General features: G+C 36.3%; 1 protein-coding gene across 6 annotated transcripts in view; it reads right to left on the bottom strand.

Moving 5' to 3' along the window:
* Positions 1-20,542, bottom strand: part of PWWP3B (PWWP domain containing 3B) — a 130,545-nt gene extending 110,003 nt beyond the window's left edge. Inside the window, exons 1-3 of one of the 6 annotated variants that reach the window (XM_057538365.1) lie at positions 20,473-20,539; positions 17,678-17,863; positions 11,040-11,225 (exon numbers count right to left, since the gene is read on the bottom strand). The gene's annotated coding sequence lies outside the window, so the exon portion shown is untranslated. Of the gene's footprint in view, positions 1-11,039; positions 11,226-12,624; positions 12,737-13,447; positions 13,556-17,677; positions 17,864-20,472 lie in introns of those variants that run through there. The other 5 variants (XM_007183006.2, XR_009006694.1, XM_057538366.1 and 2 more) reach the window with 5 other exon arrangements.
* Positions 20,543-22,343: the final 1,801 nt, after the last annotated feature.

The following is a 22,343-nucleotide window of genomic DNA, read 5'->3' as shown; positions in this document are numbered from 1 at the left end:
TACAATATAGTGGTTCACAATTTTTAAAGGTTATACTCCTATTTATAGTTATTATTAAATATTGGCTATATTCCCTGTGTTGTACAATATATCCTTGTAGCTTATTTTATACATAGTAGTTTGAACCTCATAAGCCCCTACCCTTATATTGTCCCTCCCCTCTTCCCTCTCTCCACTGGTAAGCGTTACTTTGTTCTCTGTATCTGTGAGTCTGCTTCATTTTTGTTATAGTCACTAGTTTGTGATATTTTTCAGATCCCACATATGTGATATTATGCTAAGTGTCTTTCAGTAGCATAATACCCTCCAAGTCCATCCATGTTACTGCAAATGGGAAAATTTCATTCTTTTTTTATGGCTGAGTAGTATTCCACTGTATATACATACGGCATCTTCCTTATCCATTCATCTGTTATGGACACTTAGGTTGCACCCATATCTTAGCAATTGTAAATAATGCTGCTACGAACATTGGAGTTCATGTATCTTTTCAAATTAGTGCTTTTGTGTTTTTTTCGGATATATATGCAGGACTGGAATTGCTGGGTCATATGGTACTTCTATTTTTAGTTTTTTTTGAGAAACCGCCAGACTGTTTTCCACAGTGGCTGCACCAGTTTATATTCCCACCAACAGTATACAAGGGTTCTCTTTTCTCCACATCCTCGTCAACATTTGTTATTTGTGTTCTTTCTGATGATAGTGATTATGATGGGTGTGAGGTGATATCTCATTGTGATAATTTGAGGAATGGAGATATTTGGGAATGAAGTGTTTTTTTGGCCTCTGTATTATATACTATGTAATGTATATGAATATATATTTATATATAAATTTTATTTTTATATGTGTTTTAAATGTATTTATACAGAAAATAAAAAAACATATATATATATATATGTAAAATTTTAAAATCCACCTTTAGGTAAGCATTAATATTGGAATAATACATACTAATAAACTAATGAATATAATCTCTAGGCCAGTATATTATTGAGGGCTCTAATAATTACAGTATGTAATGTTTTGTGCTATAAACAACCTCTAAATCTCAGAGGCTCAGCCCCAAAAGAGTTTATAATGCTGATGTCAAATTTCAATGGAGGTCATCAAACGGCCGGAGAGGGAGAGGATTCTCCGTTCTAAGCAGTCATTAAGAGACTCAAACTTCCTCCATCCTATGGCTCTACCATCTTCTTTGGCCTTGAAGTCCTCCACAGTTTTTGCACCTGGCTAACAATCTTATGAAGAGGGTCATTGGAGAATCCTGTGGAAGGTTTCAGGGCCAGGTCTGGCAAACATCGCTCACTGCTGGTCACAGTCAACTAGCTAAAACTGTTATAGAGGCTGGGGAAGGTAGTCTCCCCATGACCCAGAAGGAAAATGAAACAGAATTTGGTGAACACGTAGCATTCTCTCTGCCACAGAAAGTTTTCCCTTTTGGTCTTTCATAGACTTCTGTTATTTGTTTACTTTTTTTTTTTTTAATAACCATGTATCATATTTATAATGACTGGGGCAGAAACTTCTATTTGCCCACCTTAAATTCACTCTTTGCATTCTTCCTCATTAACAGAACCCCAGTTGCATTCAGGGTGGCAGTGTAAACTCTTAAAATATTTCTTTTCCCAGACTCCCTAACAAAGAGCCATGGCCATGTGCTGGAAGTTCTTGCCAAAGAATATAAACAGAAATAGTTGTGAAGATTCTAGAGAAGGTACCTCCAAAGGGGGTAAACAGTCCTCTTGGGCTTTACTTTTTTTTTCATTTTCCCTCTTTATCTTACTTCCCCCCCCTAGAATTTGACCATGACAGAATTTGGACAGCCATTCTGGACCAAGAAGTGACTTAGAAAATGGATGTAACTCATTAGGGATGAAAGATCCTGAACCTCTGAATAATGGATCCACCCCATTCCAATCACTTTAACCCAGTGGAACAATAAGGTTCTAGCTTACCTAGGTCACTGTGTTTTCCAGTCTCTCTTTCTAGTTGTAGAAAATAAAGTTGATCTTATATACAATCACCAACAAAAATAATTTTCTTATTATAGAATTAATCTTTTCAAAGCTTTCAAAGTATTATTACATAATTTAAAGAGGATTATCAGGCTAGTGTAAATATGGATTTATTTAAATGAAGAGATATATTCAATTATATATTTTATAACATAATATTTCCTTCTGTCTTCTTATTTCACATGTTTGGGAAAAACCAAATGCACATAAAATATGGTCATTACATTAAAATTATACTTTGCTGTGTTTATTTTGTCTATTTTCTATATTGCACATAAATCAGGAAATACTACACCACCACACCATTTTCCAAACAAAATGCAAAGTAAAAGATTAATTCCTTGGACAACATTTTATATTTCATTGTTCTGTAGAAGGAGGGGGAGAGGAATGATATCCAATAATAATTAATGCTAATACTACTACTACTATTATCTTAATGAAGATAGATAATAATTATAGATATAATAATATCTAATACCTATAAAGTTTTCCATATGCCAGGCACTGTTCCCAGCACTTGGCCTATTATTTCATTTAATAACCAGATGGCTATTTCATGTAGGAGAGTCCCATACCCAACTCATTCTGCATAACAAGAGTAATATTATTAATAATAATGACAAAGATGATAGAAACCAAAAGTGTTTTCTTACCATGTTCCAGGCACTCTGCCAAGTGCTCTGTATACACCATCTCCCTCGATTCTCACAAAATCTTGTTAGGTGGGTATTCTGAATATTACCACTTTGTAGATGAGGCATTAGAGAGGTTAATTAACTTTTACGAGGATATCTAGAGACTACTAGGCATATGGGATTTGAATCCGGTACTTTGACTCCAGAGTCCATGCTTTTAATCATTAAAACACACTGAACCTACCTCATCACAAATGAAAAATGCTCTAAAAATGTGGGCTGGATGAATGGTGAATTAATTAATGAATTTGAAATAGTTATGTACTGGGAGTCACTGCAACTTAAAAGAGAATCCTGTATCTAATTTAACATAAATTAGTCTTTTATAACATAATTATGGGAGTGAGTGACATCCCATCACTTTTGCCAAATTCTATTGATTGGAAGCAAGTCACAGGTTCTGGCCATACCTAAGGGGAGGGAACTACACAAGGGAGTGGGTCACCTAGGGTGTGTCTACCACAATACTGTATGATTACATTTATGTGACATTTTCAAAAAGAGCAAAGTATAGTGACATGATCAGTGGCTGCTAGGGGTTACAGGTAGGGAGAGGGTGTGACTATACAGGGATAGCACAGGAAGTTGTTGGGGTGATGGAATCTTCCATATCCTGACTGTGATAGTGATTATGTGAATTTATACATGTGTAAAATCCAAAGAAGTGTATACAAAAAGTCATATATTATGTATGATACTTTAAAGTATGATTTAATGTATAATAATTAAAAAATAAAAATTTAAATGGAAAAATTTAATAACTAGTATATAAAAATCAACTCTTGTAAGTATGCTTTAGAAATATTCTGCTTCTTCCTAAAGCACATTTAATAACAAAGAAAACAAAAATAACACCCATACATATATTATTAGAAAGCATCAGTTCCATTTCAAATTAGGATATAAAAAGCTGTAAAAGAATGTCACCCCCCAAAAAAAAAAGAATGTCACCCATAACTTAATGACAAAAATCTAAATAATCTACAAAACTATAATATCCCTTGAGCTCATCACAGAACTGAGGTAAAATGAATTCCAAAGGGTAACCAGCCCCTTTGGCAAAGCATGGAGACAGAAGTAGCTGTCACACAAGCAGGTAAAAAAAAAAAATCAGCTGAAAGCTTAATGAATTTTTAAATTCTTAAACTTTTAATGGGCTAGTGTGTCAGTAGTTTGGAATATGTGGCACCCAAGACACCTATACACTCACTGCTAAGTTATTTTTCACAGTCCTTAACCAGAAGCACACAAACATGACTGGGGACAACGCAGAAGACCAAAAAGAACCCATGTCAGTGTTCAGGTATGCAGGAGGCAATCAGCTGTTGCTGGCAGACAGACACGTAGCCCCACACACTAATTCAAACCCTTCAATCACGGGAAGCAAAAGCCTTAAGTCACTAAGGGAAAAGCAGAAGCCACCTTCCTGGGGAGGGGGAGATAGGAAACCCTCCCATCCCCAAGACAAAGGCAGAAATCCATAGCTACTGGGGAGCAGTAAAAGCAAAAAACTCTGCCCTTGAGAAGGAGCAGGAAACCTTTGAGTCCAGGATCCTATATGAGTAAAAAGCAGTGGTGAGCTACTGCTGAGGAAGGGACAAGAATATAACTCCCACCAAAGGTCAACCCCAGATGTAAATCAGAGGCTAGCTGACATTTGGAGGAAAGAATGCTGAGAAAGTGCAACCACCAGGTCTAGGTACATAGTGCCTCTCTAAGGTTGAGGTTAGACAGAAAAACAGAGAACACCCCTTGCCTCACCACGAGCCTAGCACCTAATAACAGAGGCCCACTGCTGCAAAACAGGCAAGAGCATGAAGAGAGACACCATGCTCCCTAACCAGTGACACAGGTGTAAAGGGACTGCTGAAAATTTAGGATGGAGAAAGACCATTGGGAAAAATCCTCTGGCATTCAGGCTGCACTCTAAGCAAAATAAAGTTTGTTATGCAAGCCAGATGATAATGAAGTGAGAAAAGGAGGACACAATCTCCAACGTATTTTATGATAGCAGCATTAACCTCATACTAGAAAAAAATATAACAAGTAAAGAAAATTACAGATCAATATGCCTCAGAAACAAAGACACAAATCCAATGATACAGATACAGAAATGATATAGAATTACATAGAAAATGATACAGAAAAAATCCAATGGTATAGCAAAAGGATAAAATATTATGAATAAATGGTGTTTATCCTGGAAGTGTAAGGATGGTTATATATTTGCCAATCAATCAATGTAACTCACCATATCACAGACTAAATGAAGAAGAAAAATAGAGAACATCTCAATTGATGCAGAAAAAGCATTTGACATAATTCCACAGACATTCATGATAAAAATGTTTGGCAAACATTTAAAGGGATCTCAATCAACCTGATCAATGTTATCTATAAAAAACCTAAAGTTAAAATCACACTTAATGTTGAAACATGGAACGCTTTTCCCCTAAAATCAGGAACAAGGCATGGGGGTCTGCTTTCACCACTTCTATTCAACATTATATTGGAGATCCTAACCAATAAATAACACCTGAAAAATAAATTAAAGCCATGCAGATTGGAAAGGAAGAAATAAAACTGTTTTTAATTGCAGACAACATGATGATCTATGCAGAAAATCCCAATGAATTTACCAATAGAAAAAAAAGCTACTAGACCTAATACGTAAGTTTATCAGTATAATTGCATATAAGGCTAACATAATTTGTTTCTATACAATAAAATGTGGAAGTTGAAGTTTAGCAAAGTACCATTTATTATATCATCAAAACCCAGGAAATACTGTTAGAATACATCTAACAAATATGTGCATGATTTGCATGCTGAGGACTTCAAAAAAAATGGTGAGAGAAATTAAGGAAGAGCTGAATAAATGGAGAAATACATCAAGTTCACTGACTGAGAGGTGAACTATTTTTAGGATGTAACTTCTCCCCAAACATATCTATAGAATCATTGCAATCTCAATCAAAATCCCAGCAGGATTTCTGTAGAAATTGAGAAGGTATCTCTAAAATGTATATGGAAAAGTAAAGGAACTAGTAGAACAGCCAGAACAATTTTGAGAAGGAAATACAAAGTTGGAAGACTCACACTACCTGATATCAAGACTATAGTAATCAAAAAAGTGTATTATTTGGCACAGGATAGACATATAGATAAAGAAAATACAAATAGACCAGCAAATATGGTCTACAGATTTCTGACAATGGTAATTAAATGGAGAAATAATGGTCTTTTCAACAAATAGTGCTGGAAAAATTGGACATTATGGGCAAAAATATTCACTCTGAACCCTTAGATAAGACCATATACAAAAATTGACTCAAAATGATTACTGACTTAAATATAAAAGCAAAAACTATGAAATTCCTAGAAGAAAACAATGCAGAAAATCTTTGAGAGTTTCATTTAGGCAAAGATTTATTAGAACACAAAAAGCATGGACCATAAAAAAATTTCATAAATTTGACTTGAAAACTTCTGCTCTTCAAAAAATAAAATGAAAATCTGGAGTGTGAGAATATATTTGCAAAACAAGTATCTGATTAAAAAAATTGTATCCAGAATATACAAAGAACTCTTGCAATTCAATAATAAGATTAACAGCCCAATTGAAAAAATAGACAACTAATTTAAATAGATCTGCATCAAAGAAAATATATAAACATCAATTGAACACATTAAATAATGCTCAACACTATTAGTAATTAAAGATATGTGAGTAAAACTACAATGAGACACCACTAACACCTTTATAAAAATGGCTAACATTAAAAAGAGAAAAAATCTGACAATATCAACTGCTTGCAATGATGCAGAGCTACTGGAACTTATACATTATTGGTGGAAATACAAAATATCACAGCTACTTTAGAAAACAGTTTGGCAGTTTCTAATATAGACATACACTTACCAAAAACCCAGAAATCCCATTCCTTGGGTACTTACCCAAGAGAAATGAAACTTATGTACAAAGATCTGTCTGGAATGTTTATAACAACTTTAATCATAATCAGCATAAACTATAAATCTACTGGTGAGTGGATACAGAAATTGTAAAATAACAGAATACCTGTAAGCTATAATAAGGAATAAACTACTAATACATGCACTAACATGGATAAATATCAGAAACGTTATGCTAAGTAAAAGAAGCCAGGTGCAAAAGGCTAGATATTGTATGATTCCATTTATATGACATTCTGGAAAATGAAAAACTATAGGGACAGGAATCAGACCAGTGGTTGCTAGGAATTGGGGTTGAGAGAGAGTACTGACTACAGTCAGGCAAGAAGGAACATTTTGGAGTTATGGAAATATTCTATACCTTGACTGTACTGGGTATTACATGACTGTATATGTTTGTCAAAACTCATCAAATTATATACCTAAAAGAGTGAATTTAACTCTATGTAAATTATACCTTAATAAACCTAAGTCTTAAACAGGCATCCAATCAGAATATGACCTACCTAAGAAGTTGGAATTTTACAGTGAGAGTAATGGGGATACACACAGGAATTTTGTTTCTACTTTTGGCCAGTGATTGCCAAAGGAGGTTGTGAGTTCCACAGGTATGTGTAAAAATATCCTCTGGAGTGTACAAAGAATATATTAGATATTCAATTTGTTTAACTTCTTTATATATTTTTTGTTATGCTTAGCATCTTTATTTTTTTAATGTTTATTTTATATTGGAGTATAGTTGATTTACAATGTTGTATTAGTTTCAGGTGTATAGTAAAGTGATTCAGCTATACATACACATATATCCATTCTATTTCAGATTCTTTCCCCATATATGTTATTAAAGAATATTGAGTAGAGTTCCCTGTGCTATACAGTAGATCCTTGTTGATTATGTATTTTATATATAGTAGTGTGTATATGTTAATCCCAAACTCCTAATTTACCCCTTCTCCCCACCTTTCCCCTTTGGTAACCATAAATTTGTTTTCTGTGTCTGTGAGTCTGTTTCTGTTTTGTAAATAAATTCATCTGTATCTTTTTTTAGATTTTACATATGTGATATCATATGACACTTGTCTTCCTCTGTCTGACTTATTTCACTCAGTATGACCATCTCTAGGTCCATCCATGTTGCTGCAAATAGCATTATTTCCTTCTTTTTTATGGGTGAGTAGTATTCCATTGTATATATGTACCACATCTCCTTTATCCATTCCTCTGGCGATGGACATTTAGGTTGCTTCCATGTTTTAACTAACTTTTATTAACTTCTACTTCTGAGTTTGTTTTAAAAATGTTGCGGGGGGCACCTAAGAACCTGACTTTTGATGTGTGCCATTCAACCTTATGAGTAGAAGGACAGGAAGGAGAAGTCAAAGCGCTATAATCTGGAGACGGAGATCTGGTTAAGAATATGTCTCCAGTAAGAAAGTAGAAGCCAAATAACATAAGAGAGACAGAATGGTTATAGAATAAACAAATGTCAATATTTTTAGTGTGTGAGGTCCATATAAAAGAGTAGAAATGGTCCATTTAGAATACTCCCAAAAACCACAAGGGGGCCATAAGCATAGTTAAAGAAAGAAATTTTAGATTCTTAATGGATATTCGAAATATTCAATGACCCCTAAGGCACAGGCACAAACAGTTGAAACTGCCTGTAAACAAAGTTAAGATCTTATTATTAATGTTCACTGGCCGAATGTCAGCCCACTTAAAGCAGAAGAGTATCAGAAGAAAACTTACTAAGGATGAGCATTCCAGGTAAGAAAAAGGCAAGCCAGATAGTGAATCACTGCCAGGGCCAAAGGGACACAATAATCTCTGGTCAAATGTATGTAAACATGATTGGGAAAAAAGAAAAAAAAAAACAAAAACACCAACCAGTGACCTAGAGGTCACAAGAAGATAAACCTGCCATGTTTGGAGATTTTTGTATTTCCCAAGTAATGCTAAAACCTACACAGTGCCCATGGATGAAGCTGCTAGGAATTCAAGAGTCAGGATGATGGAATGGGAAACATTAAAAGAAATAAAATGAAAGGAAGGTTGATGAGGACCCCACAACGTCATCATCACAGCACACAGCAAATAAACTTTATTACAGGGCTTCCCTGGTGGCGCAGTGGTTGAGAATCCACCTGCCAATGCAGGGGACACGGGTTTGAGCCCTGGTCTGGGAAGATCCCACATACCACGGAGCAACTAAGCCTGTGTGCCACAACTACTGGGCCTGTACTCTAGAGCCCGCGAGCCACAACTACTGAGCCCGTGCTCTGCAACAAGAGAAGCCACCGCAATGAGAAGCCTGCACACTGCAACGAAGAGTAGCCCCTGCTCGCCGCAACTAGAGAAAGCCCATGCACAGCAACAAAGACCCAACGCAGCCAAAAATAAATCAGTAAAATAAATAAATTTATTAAAAAAGAATAAACTTAAAAAAAGACTTCATTACACTGAGTATTCAAGTAGATAGACTAGGCTGTAGTGTTCTTCAGAGGATTATCAAGCAAAGAGAAAGACCTTCATTGTATCTGCCTTGGGGAATTTAAAGATAAAGGGAATCCCTTTCTCACTGCACCCTCCACCCCCACCAGCCTCTGAGACACCCACAGGAAAAGAAAGATCCACGCTGGACCAAAATTATTCCTGTGAGCACTCTGAATAAAGGTACTTATCAGTTCTTTAGTGAGGAGATATGAGAGACTGTTAAAGATATACTGCCTAAACTTCAGAATTTCTCAGACAAGCTTTATGCCAAGCTTGTTATGTGTTAGAAGTTCTCAAACAGATATTCAGACATGGGTTTCGGACTGAGTTCTAACTTTAATAGCTCACTAAAGGGACCACTGGAACTACCAGATATCAAAATATACTACAAGGTTAAAATAATTTTTAAAAGTTCAGTAACAGTCTAAGTGTGTAGCAAGGAGTAGATATGAACATAAGAAGGAAGGGGAAAAGAAGGAAAGATTTCAAAATGAGCCATTGAAGATATAAATGTGCATGTGATTGACTGGTACATCTAGATATAGACTGGGAATCAACCAGTGAACTCCAAATCATCTAGAAAAATCCTTAGGTCATTGGTCTGTATATGACTGACTGGTTAACCACAAACACAGTGATTTTACAGGCATCTATTGCCTTAGGGCTTCTAAGTAGTTTCCCCCTTCTGTGCTTATACATATCCTCCTGAAAACTTGCAAGGAAGCTTGAATAAACAATTCTGAATGAGCAATACTCAAAGAAACAGGAAAGAAAAAAGAGAATAAGCAAAGGGATCTCTCTGTCAAAGAAGGAAGGTGGAAAATAAAAATGGTGAAGACAGACAAAAAGATGAATAAATACTGGGCACCAAAGAAACATACTGTGGTTGGGGAAATATATTTAAAAATACAAGAAAAGAGAAATAGTTCTATAATGTCCCTGTATGTAGGCCTATTATAGCTATTAAATATAAGGAATGAATGAGTGTGTGTATGGTGGGAGCTTCAGAAAAGGGAGTGTTGAGGAATGAAATGCATCAGGGACACCATTGCTGTTATTGGGTGTTTTGGTATTTTGGGGCCTCCTGAGGTTAATTCTAGGATGATCTTTTAAACTTTTAAAGTTATCAGTGCTGCCCTATCTAGGCAGCAAGATACAGATACTGGGGTTTGTGTCTCTTGGATTCAGACAACAACACAATGACCTTATTAAGAGGATGAGCTTAGGAGTCAGATATTTGGAATGGCTGTCATGGCTCCTTATTGGATAGGGTAGTTTTCAAGGATTTATTGAGAGTCAGGCAGTTGGCTGGGACCTGCAAGTCTTCCATAAGTAGACATCATCATACTCATTTGCATAACTTCTTTTTCTTTTTAAAGAAGATTTCTGCTTTATCTTCAAAGCACAGAAATATACTACCTAGTGGCGATCACAGCCAGTGGCTCTCCTTAGATGGCCAGTGCGGGCCTTGGGGCACAGAAGGGCAGTGCAACCTGGACTGGGGCTGCGTCCTGTGTCTTCTGTATTATTTCTTCATAGGAGCTTAACACATTTAATTCTTTCCTGCTTAGAATCTGTGGTTTTCATTTAAAAAGTATGGTCACTGGACCAGAATCGAAACAAATTGCATCTCCCTCCCAAGAGGGAGGAGATATGGGGATATATGTATATGTATAGCTGATTCACTTTGTTATAAAGCAGAAACTAACACACCATTGTAAAGCAATTATACTCCAATAAAGATGTTAAATAAATAAAAAAATAAAAATAAATTCATCTTTTCAAAAAAAAAAACAAATTGCACTCCATATTCTCAATTTAACCATGTTTTAACATGAGATGAGAAGAGCCTTACCCAATGTCACGTGGATTGTGGAGGGTCTGGCCCTGTGATCCGGTTGTTTTTATTCTCACTCCAGCTGCTTGTCCAGCAGAGCCTTCTCCCTGCTCGGCACTTTTGTGGTCGCGCTGACTTTCTGAGGCTCAACTGGCATCACATGCAGATTCCCCAGGTCGTGTACATCTCTGATATTAACCTAAGCTGTCCAAAAGGAGACAGGGAATCAAACCAATTAAATGGAAAAGACGTAAAGAAGCTTCCCTACCAAAACTTTAGCAGGCATGTCATTCTGAAACACAGGAATGAGATGAAATCTCATGTGTGATGTAGATGCCTTATTTTCCTTCTTGTTCTTGTTATTTGAAATGTTCTTTGTGACACAGTTATGTTACTAGGTTCATGCTAAAATCATCCCTCTAGGGAAAAGTATGCTTTGGGGACAGGAAATAAGGGAAATAACAATTGACTTGTTTCTCCTATAGGCCAAATCTGTGTAGCTTTGTTTTCAAAATGTTTCTGTTTGGGTTCCCACATCAGTCCTCGTGTAGGGCTTTTTCTTCTAGGCATGTACAATTTTTTCAGTGGAACTACAATCACATTCTACATGTTGTCTGATAGTCTGCTAACATAAAATACATTTCATGGCATTGTTTCCTTACTTCATAAAAATAGTTGCCTAGAGAAAACATGGAAAACCCTACAAGCGCCATCTTGTGACCAGTACCAGGGCTGCATCCTGTTAATACTAGATCGTTCTTAAGGGAGAAGGGTGGGAACTTACATCCTGGCAAGCCAGCAATTTTCTCAGGCTTCTAGAATATACCATACTCAAATTTAGAGTTTTTTAATGCATCACACAAAAAATGGAATGCTAATGTCTTTAGTTGCAATGGTCTGACAAAAAATTGCATGCTTACTGAAAATTGAAAAGATAAGATTTTTAAAAAGAAAGTATAATTCTGGAAAAATGATCAATATTATTATTTCCTGAGTATCTTTCAATATTTTTCTTTACATATATACATGAATATATATAATTTCAAACCAGCTTTTTACCGTGCTCAAGCGCACAGTTTGAAAGTTTTTCCATATTAATAAGTATTTTCAATGTAACTTTGTTTCAATCACTTCAAATGTAATTTTCCCCCTAATTTGTAACATTTTACCTCAAACTTTTTTTCTGATATTGTTAAGAAATGACTAAATATGCGTTAAGAATTATTTTAAAATAGAGAAAGTAAGGACTGTCCTGTCTCTCACACTATACAAATAATCCCATTTAGTGTAGGTACCCTTCTATTTTTTCTGATGTTGTTACACATATTGTATTAACACAGTCCTCTAGCTTTAAATGACCTAATATGGTGTTTGCCATTCTGCAATTTGCATTATTCAGCTAGTACTACTTCTCAGACATCTTTTCAGATCGCTACATTTTCATACTTTTGTCAGCTATTTAACGTTCAATTGTAGTTGTATGGATGCACCACGTCACATAATACTTTTAAAACTGCTAGTAGAAATAAACCAAATCCTCTCTCTGTCTCACTCTTAAACTTAAAAGATATAGAAAAATGGTTATTGCTGACCATGGCCATACCTGTGGTCTGAAAGAATGAGTTGCAAGGAGGACACAGGCAGGGTGTAGCCCACACAGCAAACAGGCTACGCGCTTGATCAGGTCCAGGAAAATTTCCACTATCGGCAAAAGACTGGCGGGGGGGGGGGGGCGTATGTCTGAATGTCTGTGTTTGTCTGTGAATGCTTATGTGTCTAAAACCAAATGGGTACAATTTGTTTCAGCTTCATTTTGCTCTACTAATTATAAAAATTATCATGGAATAAAACAGTTCTAAAAATGCTGAAACTGGTTAAAATATATTTTGAAATCCCCAGAAATCTGAACACTCCAGAGATGCTGACTATTAACATGGGAATCTAGTTCCCTCTGTAAGAAAAATGCACATATTTTTTTTACAAATGTTATCACTCAACAGCATATCTGAATCCCTTCCACGTTCGTTGTACATTTATATTTGTGGTTGTATGTGCCAAGCACTTTTTATGGTTACATTTTTCTATCAGTTATTTTTTTGTAGAATAATAAATGTTTAAACATAATAAAATCTGTAACGAAGATAGAAACATGGAATGCCATGTAAAAAATTAACATGAACAGCATGCCTCACTTAAGTCTTAATTTAGATGCTGTAATCTGATCGCCCATTCCCACACTGTGGACTTCAAAAAATATCGGGAGAAACTGAATTTTCCAGGGGACTGATTCTGTCACAGTAACAGGAATTTCCCCCAAACTATATTCTATTCCCACCTCTCCCAGGCAACAGTCTCTATTTTTTTCACCGTAACACTAAAGCCCGAAGAAATTCCCAGAGAAAAACTAGCTTTAAGACAGCCATTACCTTGAAGCTTCTTGTCAGCTGCAGCCTCGTGAAATGTAGCCCCTCCCCCAAGAGTGGCCAGGCACAGCTCACATCCAAGCTTCTCAGAGGATGCTCCGCCCCCCTCCCTGTGATGGGGAAAGCAGGGGGCCTTTCCCTCAATTAGAGGGAGGAGAATCGCCAAGTTAACTGAAATTCACTTAAAGGGGAAAAACGTTCATTTTTAAAGGACTTGAAAGAGAAATGGCAACATGTGTCTCTTTCATTTCCATTCAAACCACAGGGGTAGATGATTTCCTGAAGAGAAATAGCAAATCCCTTTATCATATAGTAAAGACCCAGTTGAAAATATCTCTTACATATTTTTCTTGCCTTTTCTGGTAACATTTCTACAAATTATTTTAAGACTCAGCTGGTCAAGGTCCACTAAAAGACCACACAAAAGTCCTTGTTTGTGATTGTAGTGAATTAATACATTATTTTGTGGAGAATTAAATCTCTACAATTTTAATTCTTCTGGCCCTCGGACATGATATGTCTCTTTTTTACTCAGTTTGTCTCCTTCATCCTTCAGAAAGTTTCAGTTTTTTTCAAGTAAAGTCATTTTTTAAAACACAAAACATCAACCAAAATCCTTAATGAAGAGAGATATGAGAGATATGTATCTGAATATACTAAAACTGAAAAAAAAACTACTTATGGTAAAAAAACACTATAAAGCAAAGTTGAAAACATAAGAATAAACTTGACAAGCTGTTTTCCATTGAAAAAATAGCTCTAAAGTAGCTCTTACAAATCAATAAGGAAAAAAAGTGAGGTAAAAAAATGAGCAAGGGACATAAATAGACAATTCACGATATTCTGAGGGAAAAATTCTTACCCACTCCCAACATTTACTTTCCTGTGAGCAAGCTCATGCAGTGCAACTACATCTCTGCACGGGTATCTCTGTCCTTGTACAGTTGCAAACCTCCAGGCTGTCTGGTAAAATTGTTTAAATTTGTTGTTTTAAAGCCCGCTTGACTCACAATAATCAATGCCCTGCAACTTACCTTCACCTTGTACTAAAGCTGACGTTTAGGCTTCCGTCTGCAACTTCATTTGTTTTATATCAGTTTGTTCAATTTGTTCAGTGGAGAAAGGGAGATGCTATTCAGTGGGGCTCCTCAAAACCCAAACATCCAAAATAAAAATTAAAACTAAACAATCCATAAAGATACTCACCTTCCCTAATAAAGAGATGCAAACATAGACAGCAATGAGATTTCACTTTTCTACCTAATTTGACTTATAATAAGGCCAAAAAATGATACAATGGAGAGTTGACAAGAGAGTGAGGAAATGGGCACTCTTGCTCACGTATCTGCAAGGTCACAAAGCTGGGAAGAGGGCAAAACAAAATCAAAGCCAAAGTCTTATCAGAATCCCAAACAGAAAGATGTGTTCTCTCTCCACCAGTACTCACTGCCTCCTGGGCTTGGAATCCTGTCTCTTGAGTAGAACCAAGGATGATGTCATTCACCTTCAGATTGTAGGGGAATTAGTGAATGTACCCTCCAGTGAGTGTCAATCTATGTCCTTCCTGGTGAACACACTGGTGAACCACAACAATTTTCAATAATTACCGTACTTATCTATAACTTTCCACCTCTCACACAAATTAAAAAATATATTTCTGGGCTTCCCTGGTGGCGCAGTGGTTGAGAATCTGCCTGCCAATGCAGGCGACACGGGTTCGAGCCCTGGTCTGGGAAGATCCCACATGCCGCGGAGCAGCTAGGCCCGTGAGCCACAATTACTGAGCCTGTGCGTCTGGAGCCTGTGCTCCACAACAAGAGAGGCTGGGACAGTGAGAGGCCCGTGCACCACGATGAAGAGTGGCCCCCACTTGTCGCAACTAGAGAAAGCCCTCGCACAGAAACGAAGACCCAACACAGCCATAAATAAATAAATAAATAAATAAATAAATAAATAAAACCCAAAAAGTTTAAAAATATATATATATATATTTCTGCACTATGCTCTTGCACTGACCATATCTGCATTATAGTTTCACTTAGCCATGGAGTAGTTACGATCTGTCTCTTTTGTGTTGCAGGGTCCTAGCAGTACAACGACTGAAAATCATTTGTTATGCAGGGAAATGCCCATTTCATCTTATCCTCATTTACAATTGGCAACTTCTTGTTCTTGTACTTTTGTTGTTTGCAATTTCGAATTCAATATCCTCTTTTATTGAGCTTTTTTGTTCACAAAATATTCAAGAAATTAAGAGTTAAATTTAGATTTTTATTGCCTTTAACCTAGGGGTGTTGTTTCCCAGGAAGTGCCAAAACCTACATACTGCCAGTGGATCATTCTGAGGGTTAGTTCTCTTAAGATAATGTTATGCTAATTCAAACACAAAAAATTATAAAGTGTAGGTAAAGTTGGTGAGGCCCTCACAACCCCATCTATCATCACAGAGAACAAGTAAACACAACTCCTGTCTCTTGCCACCTCTGACTAATTCAGGTTAGACAAACAGAGCTGCAGTATGACACAGCTCTTCCTGTGATTAACAAACAGAGAGAAAGAAAACTGTCTGCATCAGGGGCTCTAAAGAAAGAAGTCATCATTCTTCCAGACACATATAACAGAAGGGTCAGGCTGGATCAAAATTATTCCGTTAACCAATCTGAGTAAAGGACATCGAAGTTTCTTTGGTGAGGCAATATGGATTTCTGTCTGTAGAACCCAATGTCTAGCCTTGGGTTTTGTCACAGAGGCATTATGACAGAGTTACGTTTTTGACGTGTTCAAACAGGCAGGCAGGCAGGCAGACAGCTGTGGGTTTGAGACCTTTACTAGCTCAGTGGAGAGAAAATTTTCAAATCCTTGATAACTATGCTAACTTGTCATGTCCCCATACTAGATAGCACAGTTAAGAAACATGCATGACTCACAAGCATCTCTGACATTAACCTAGGGTGTCTAAATATTAAACCACATTTAATGGTACAATGATAAAAAAAAAAGAGTTTAGTAGCTGTCTAAGTGTGTAGTGAGAGACCGAGGAGACAAGAAGGAGGGAAAAGGGGGAAAAGAAGTCCTAATTTAACCACAGAGAAACTGAATTTGCACATGTTCAGTTAGTGCACTGGGATATGGACAAGAACTCAATCAACAGACACATACTGTGCTGGAACATTCCTCAGGACCCTGGTCTGGTTCTAGCTGCCTGGTTTTCTAGAAAATCAGTGTTTTTGAAGAGCCCTTAACTTTATTGCATTAGGGTTAGTAAACGGCTCTCACCTGCTGAAGCCTCTTCTTAACCTCTGAAACTTCACAAAGTAGCTTGACTAAAGTGTTTTCAATGGGCGATAACTGGATTAGACTGAAATATGGCAAAAAAGAAAAGGGATCAGATAAGAAGTTTACCCTCTTAAGCAGAAAGAACGTGGACAATGAGGATGGAGGCAAGATACGAATCAGAAAAATAAGTAGTGCATATCAGACAGAGGAGGTTGGAGACATGGACATCTTTTGGGGGAGGGGAAGGAAAACAGAGAAGAATTATGATAACACAAACCCAATATCACATCTTTCTTATTTCTGTTGTACTGTAAGAACGGAATGCATGTGGGAGGGGCTTTGGAAGTGGCAGGAAAATTATTTGTGTTCCTGGATAATTTGGGCCTTTTAAATCCCACTGGGTTATCACGAGGGAATGCTGGGCTTTAATGTTTCCAAAGCTGCTAGTGCTGCCCTGTCTGTCCAAAGCAACCAAAGATCTCATGGACACAGATAGTGAGGTTCAGCATCAACAACCTTATTCAAGAGAGTATGCAGAAGTCTATTCAAGGAAGGCTGTGAGACCTTAAGCAGGTCTTAAGAAATACTTGTAACTATGCTATCTAGCATGTGGTGATGGCAACCTAGCAAAGGTGTCAAGGATTGTAGAGTCAGGTCATTGGCTGGAACCTCTGGTAGACACCTGAGTAGCCTCTTGCACTATTTCTTCATAGTGGTTTTAATACATGAGATATTTACCCCAAAACTAGAAGCTATGACTTTTAATTACAAAACGTTACGGCTGCAAAACCAGGAGCGAAATGAATTGTAGCTCAAATTCTCAACCTAACATGATTGTACTATGAAACGTGACTTTTAAAATGCTATGGCTGCAAAGCAGGAAGCCAAATAAATTATACCCCAAGTTCTCAACATGTCTTTAATGTGAAATATTTCATGAGATGGGAAGAGCCTTACCCAATGTCACATGGATCGTGCAGGGTCTGGCCCTGTGATCCGGTTGTTTTTATTCTCACTCCAACTGCTTGTCCAGCAGAGCCTTCTCCCTGCTCGGCACTTTTGTGGTCGCGCTGACTTTCTGAGGCTCAACTGGCATCACGTGCAGATTCCCCAGGTCATGTGCATCTCTGATATTAACCTAAGCTGTCCAAGGGGATCAAACCATTTAAATGGAAAAGGTGTAAAGAAGCTTCCCTACCAAAACTTCAGCAGGCATGTCATTCTGAAACACAGGAATGAGATGAAATCTCATGTGTGATGTAGATGCCTTGTTTATTTTCCTTCTTGTTTTTGTTATTTGAAATGTTCTTTGTGACACAGTTATGTTATTAGGTTCATGCTAAAATCATCCCTCTAGGGAAAAGTATGCTTTGGGGACAGGAAAGAAGGGAAATAACAATTGCCTTGTGCCTTTCTACAGGCCAAATCTGTGTAGCTACTTTTTTTTAATGCTTTCTGTTTGAACTCTCACATCAGTCTTTGTGTGTTTTTTTATTTTATACATGTGCAATTTTTCAACGAACCTCAGTCACACTCTACATACTGTCTCATAATCTGTCTCATAATAGAAAATACGTTTCATTGCTTTGTCCACTTCATGAAAATGGTTGCCTGAATTTAGAACACCTGGCAAGCGCCATCTTGTGACTAGAACCAGAACTGCAGACACTCAGGTCCTTGGTCAGGAAGGGTGGGAACTAGAGCCATCCAGACAGTAGCCTTCTCAGGCTTCTAGACTTTTTCATTAACTTAAGAGTTGTGTGCGTGTTATAGAAAAATGGGATCATATTTCCTCATTTTAACGTTTGTTATTATAATATCTTTCATGCATATTGTATATCTTTCTCCATCTTTCAATGTTTCAAGAAAAAAAGCAAATCCCCACAATAATGTTCAAAATATAATGGCTTGCTCTATATATTAACAGATTTTTCTTATACATATTAATAAATGTGCATATTTTTTGAAATCAGACCTTTATCCCTCCTAAGAATATATTTTAACAACTTTCCACATCAATAAATATTTTCTACATCATCTTTTTGTGAATAACTTTTCAAGATTATTCTACATTTCTAAATTTTTTTCTCATTTTCTCACAATGAAAATTATTCAAGCTTACTATTTTAAAAATAAGATTTAAAAATGGAGAAATGTAATATATAAAAGTTTGAAATGTTGTTTCCAACTACACTTATATATCCCCAATTAATAAAGTAGCATGTATATCTCCAAAATTTTCTTACATATAATGTGCTAATATTATTACAGGCCATTCTGCAATATGCTTATTTTTAGAGTATACCTTCTACATCTTTTCTTATTTTTGCATTTAGCTCATTGCATTAGCTTATTCTTTTTACAGCTGCATAGTATTCAAAATTATGGATGTACTATCCTACATGACTATTCCATAATATGCTTTAAACATTTTTTGAATTATTTCTCAAAGTACATAAAAATATAAATAAACATCTTCTGCTTGAACCAAAGTCTGTACAATAGTCTAAATATTTGAACTGCAAGAAACGCACAAGCAACCAGATAACCAGCCTTCTCAGATCCACAGAAAAACCCACCTTCAGCTAAAGACAATGGAGTGTGTGCGGGTATCTATTTAAATGTCTGTAACAAAATGGATTTTTCCCTTTCAGCTCCATTATGTGTTTCCAAAAAAAATCTAAAGGTACATAAAATCTAAAGAAGAAAATACTCATCATTCTTTCTCCAACCCCTGAGTTGTTTACTGCTTACATTTGAGTCTAATCCCCTTGATTTTTCCCTCATCATATATATATGTGTGTGTGTATATATGTAATTTCAAATAATGTATTCATATATATGTACATATTAGAATACACTATTTTAAATTACATTTATTCACCAACATATTTGAACACGTTTCCATGTTTCTATATGTTTACACATTTTTTTTGGCAGGTAGTTTTTTTCCCCCATGTTTTTAAATTCTCATCTCAGTTTTTTTTTATGCTGACATAGCTACTCATGCTAAGTGAAATGTGGGAAAAGAAGTGGAAAATCTCCTCTCTTTTTTCCTTAGACATTTATTACTAGATATATTGCTGTGTTTTATTACATCAATATAAGTCTATTATTCTTCAGTTTATGATCTTACAAATATTTTTCATATTACAGTACAAATAGGACTATATCATTCTTTTGATAGCTAGGTAGAGATGTAGACAGTGATCGTCCTTTGCACATCCATAAAAAAGCGATCCTCTTAAGACATTGAGTATTCCCTGACAATAAACTAAACTTCTTATTGCCAGAAGTACTTAAATTTGCAGTTATACATTACTTCAGATTATTACTACACAAACTCCACCAAAACAGTAAGATTTGTTGGAAACACAATCAACAACCAAAGTAATATAAAAAGCCAACACTCCAAACTAATAACTTCATTTTTCATTTGGCATTATCACAATCTTTTTTTTGTCAAAGTAAGGAAGATTAATTTTCAAGTTTTGTTTCATCATTTATCTCTGTTACCATTGTTTTTTGACTGAAAGATAAAATGCCCTATTCGAAAGTCAGCTTTTGCAACCTTATGAAGTATTTTTTCCACAGGTGTAATCTGATCACCTCCCCCACTTTTAAAGTGTGTACTTTTAAAATATCTGGAAGGAATACAAAATCCAGATATAATTCCCTCACAGAAACAACGACTCTCACAAAACGACACTCCTTTCCCACGACTCCAAAGCAGCAGTCCCTTCTTTTCTCACCTTAACTGCCAAGTCCCCAGAAATCTCCGAAAATAACTAGCTTTTTACGACAGCCATTACCTCCAAGCTTCTTCTCTTCTCTCTTCGGTGGAGGCTTCCGAAGTCTGTATGTAATGCGGCTCCTCCCCCAAGACTGGCCAGGGCCGGCTCACTTCCAAGCTTCTAGGGGATGCTCCGCCCCCTCCCTGTGATGGGGAAAGCAGGAGGTCCTTCCCTCGTTTAGAAGGAGGAGAACCTCCAAGTTGAACCGAAATACAGTTAAAGGAAAGAAATGTTCATTTTAAAGAACTTTAACGTGTAATGGAAACATATGTCCGTTCAATTTTCTTTTAAACCCCTAGGGTCTGTGATTTCCTGAAAGAAGAAAAGGAGGTAGCAAATCTCTTTTTCATATAATAAAGATGCAGGTAAAATAATCCTTACATATTTTTTTCAGGCTATCTCTCATACTTTATCTCTGGTAAATTTAAGACCTGTTAGTCAAGCTTCACTAAAATGTATGCTAAGTGCCTTGATTGCGATTGTAGTGGATTAATAACTTTATTTTAGGGAGAATTAATTCTTTACAGTTTTGAATCTGAACCTGGAACACAATACAGTATGTCTCTTCTTTCATTCAGGTCTCCTAATACTTCCTTCCTTAGGTTATTTCTAGAGAAAAATCCCCCAACAAAATCTGACCAAACCGAAATTGAAAAAAAAAAATCAATCGTAATATCACAATAAGCCACAGTCGAAAATCAACCACAAACTTAGAAATGCTTTTCAATGTATATAATTGGGTAAACAAAAATATCCCTAAACTAGCTGTTATATTTCAATAAGAAAGAAATGCACAACATAGTAGAATCAGACAAAGGGCACTAGCAGACAATTCACAATGTTCTTTCCTACTTGTGATATTTACTTCCCTATAACAAAAGTTCAAGCAGTGCAACTTGTAAGCTCTCTCTGCTTCTTCTAGACCGGAAAGGCCTCTAGGTGATGGACAGTTTGCTTAAATCTGAGTTTCTGTTACTCTCATTTTATTCTCATAATGAGCAATATCCTGCAATTTATTTCCCCCTCTTAATAAAGCTGACATTTTGTTTTCATCTGCTATTCCATTTGTTTTATTGCAATTTGTTCATTATTTTCAAGATATGACAGTTGTAAAGTTTTGTACCCACTAAGTAACCTCAAAATGTTTAATACTGAAAAAAATGTATAGAAATACATCACTTAGCAAGCAAGAAAATTTTGTTTAAAATACCATATGCTAACGCATATATATGAAATCTAGAAAAATGGTACTGATGAACCTACTGGCAGGGCAGGACTAAAGACACAGATGTAGAGAACGGACTTGAGGACACCGGGAGGGGGAAGGGTAAGCTGGGACGAAGTGAGAGAGTGGCATGGACATATATACACTACCAAACGTAAAATAGATAGTTAGTGGGAAGCAGCCACATAGAACAGGGAGATCAGCTCGGTGCTTTGTGACCACCTAGAGGGGTGGGATAGGGAGGGTAGGAGGGAGGGAGACACAAGAGGGAAGAGATATGGGGATATATGTATATGTATAGCTGATTCACTTTGTTATACAGCAGAAACTAACACAACATTGTAAAGCAATTATACTCCAATAAAGATGTAAAAAAAAAAAAAAAGATAGTTTTGTTTAGTTCTAACAGAAGTGAGAGAAAGTGTGGCCAGCTTTTCTTGAGGCTCTTTTAGCATACAAAGCATTTTGATTTCTCCCAGATTAAAGTCTACGTATTTGGTCTTGTAGTGTCTAATATGATTCCTTTTTTAAAAAACAAATTTTAAATTTAATTTAATTTATTTTTTTATACAGCAGGTTCTTATTAGTCATCAATTTTATACAC

The sequence above is a fragment of the Balaenoptera acutorostrata genome, chromosome X (genome assembly GCF_949987535.1).
Source record: "Balaenoptera acutorostrata chromosome X, mBalAcu1.1, whole genome shotgun sequence".
NCBI classification, from domain to species: domain Eukaryota; kingdom Metazoa; phylum Chordata; class Mammalia; order Artiodactyla; family Balaenopteridae; genus Balaenoptera; species Balaenoptera acutorostrata.
The sequence above is the reverse complement of the archived record's forward strand: the minus strand, read 5'-3'. Positions and strand labels throughout refer to the sequence as shown.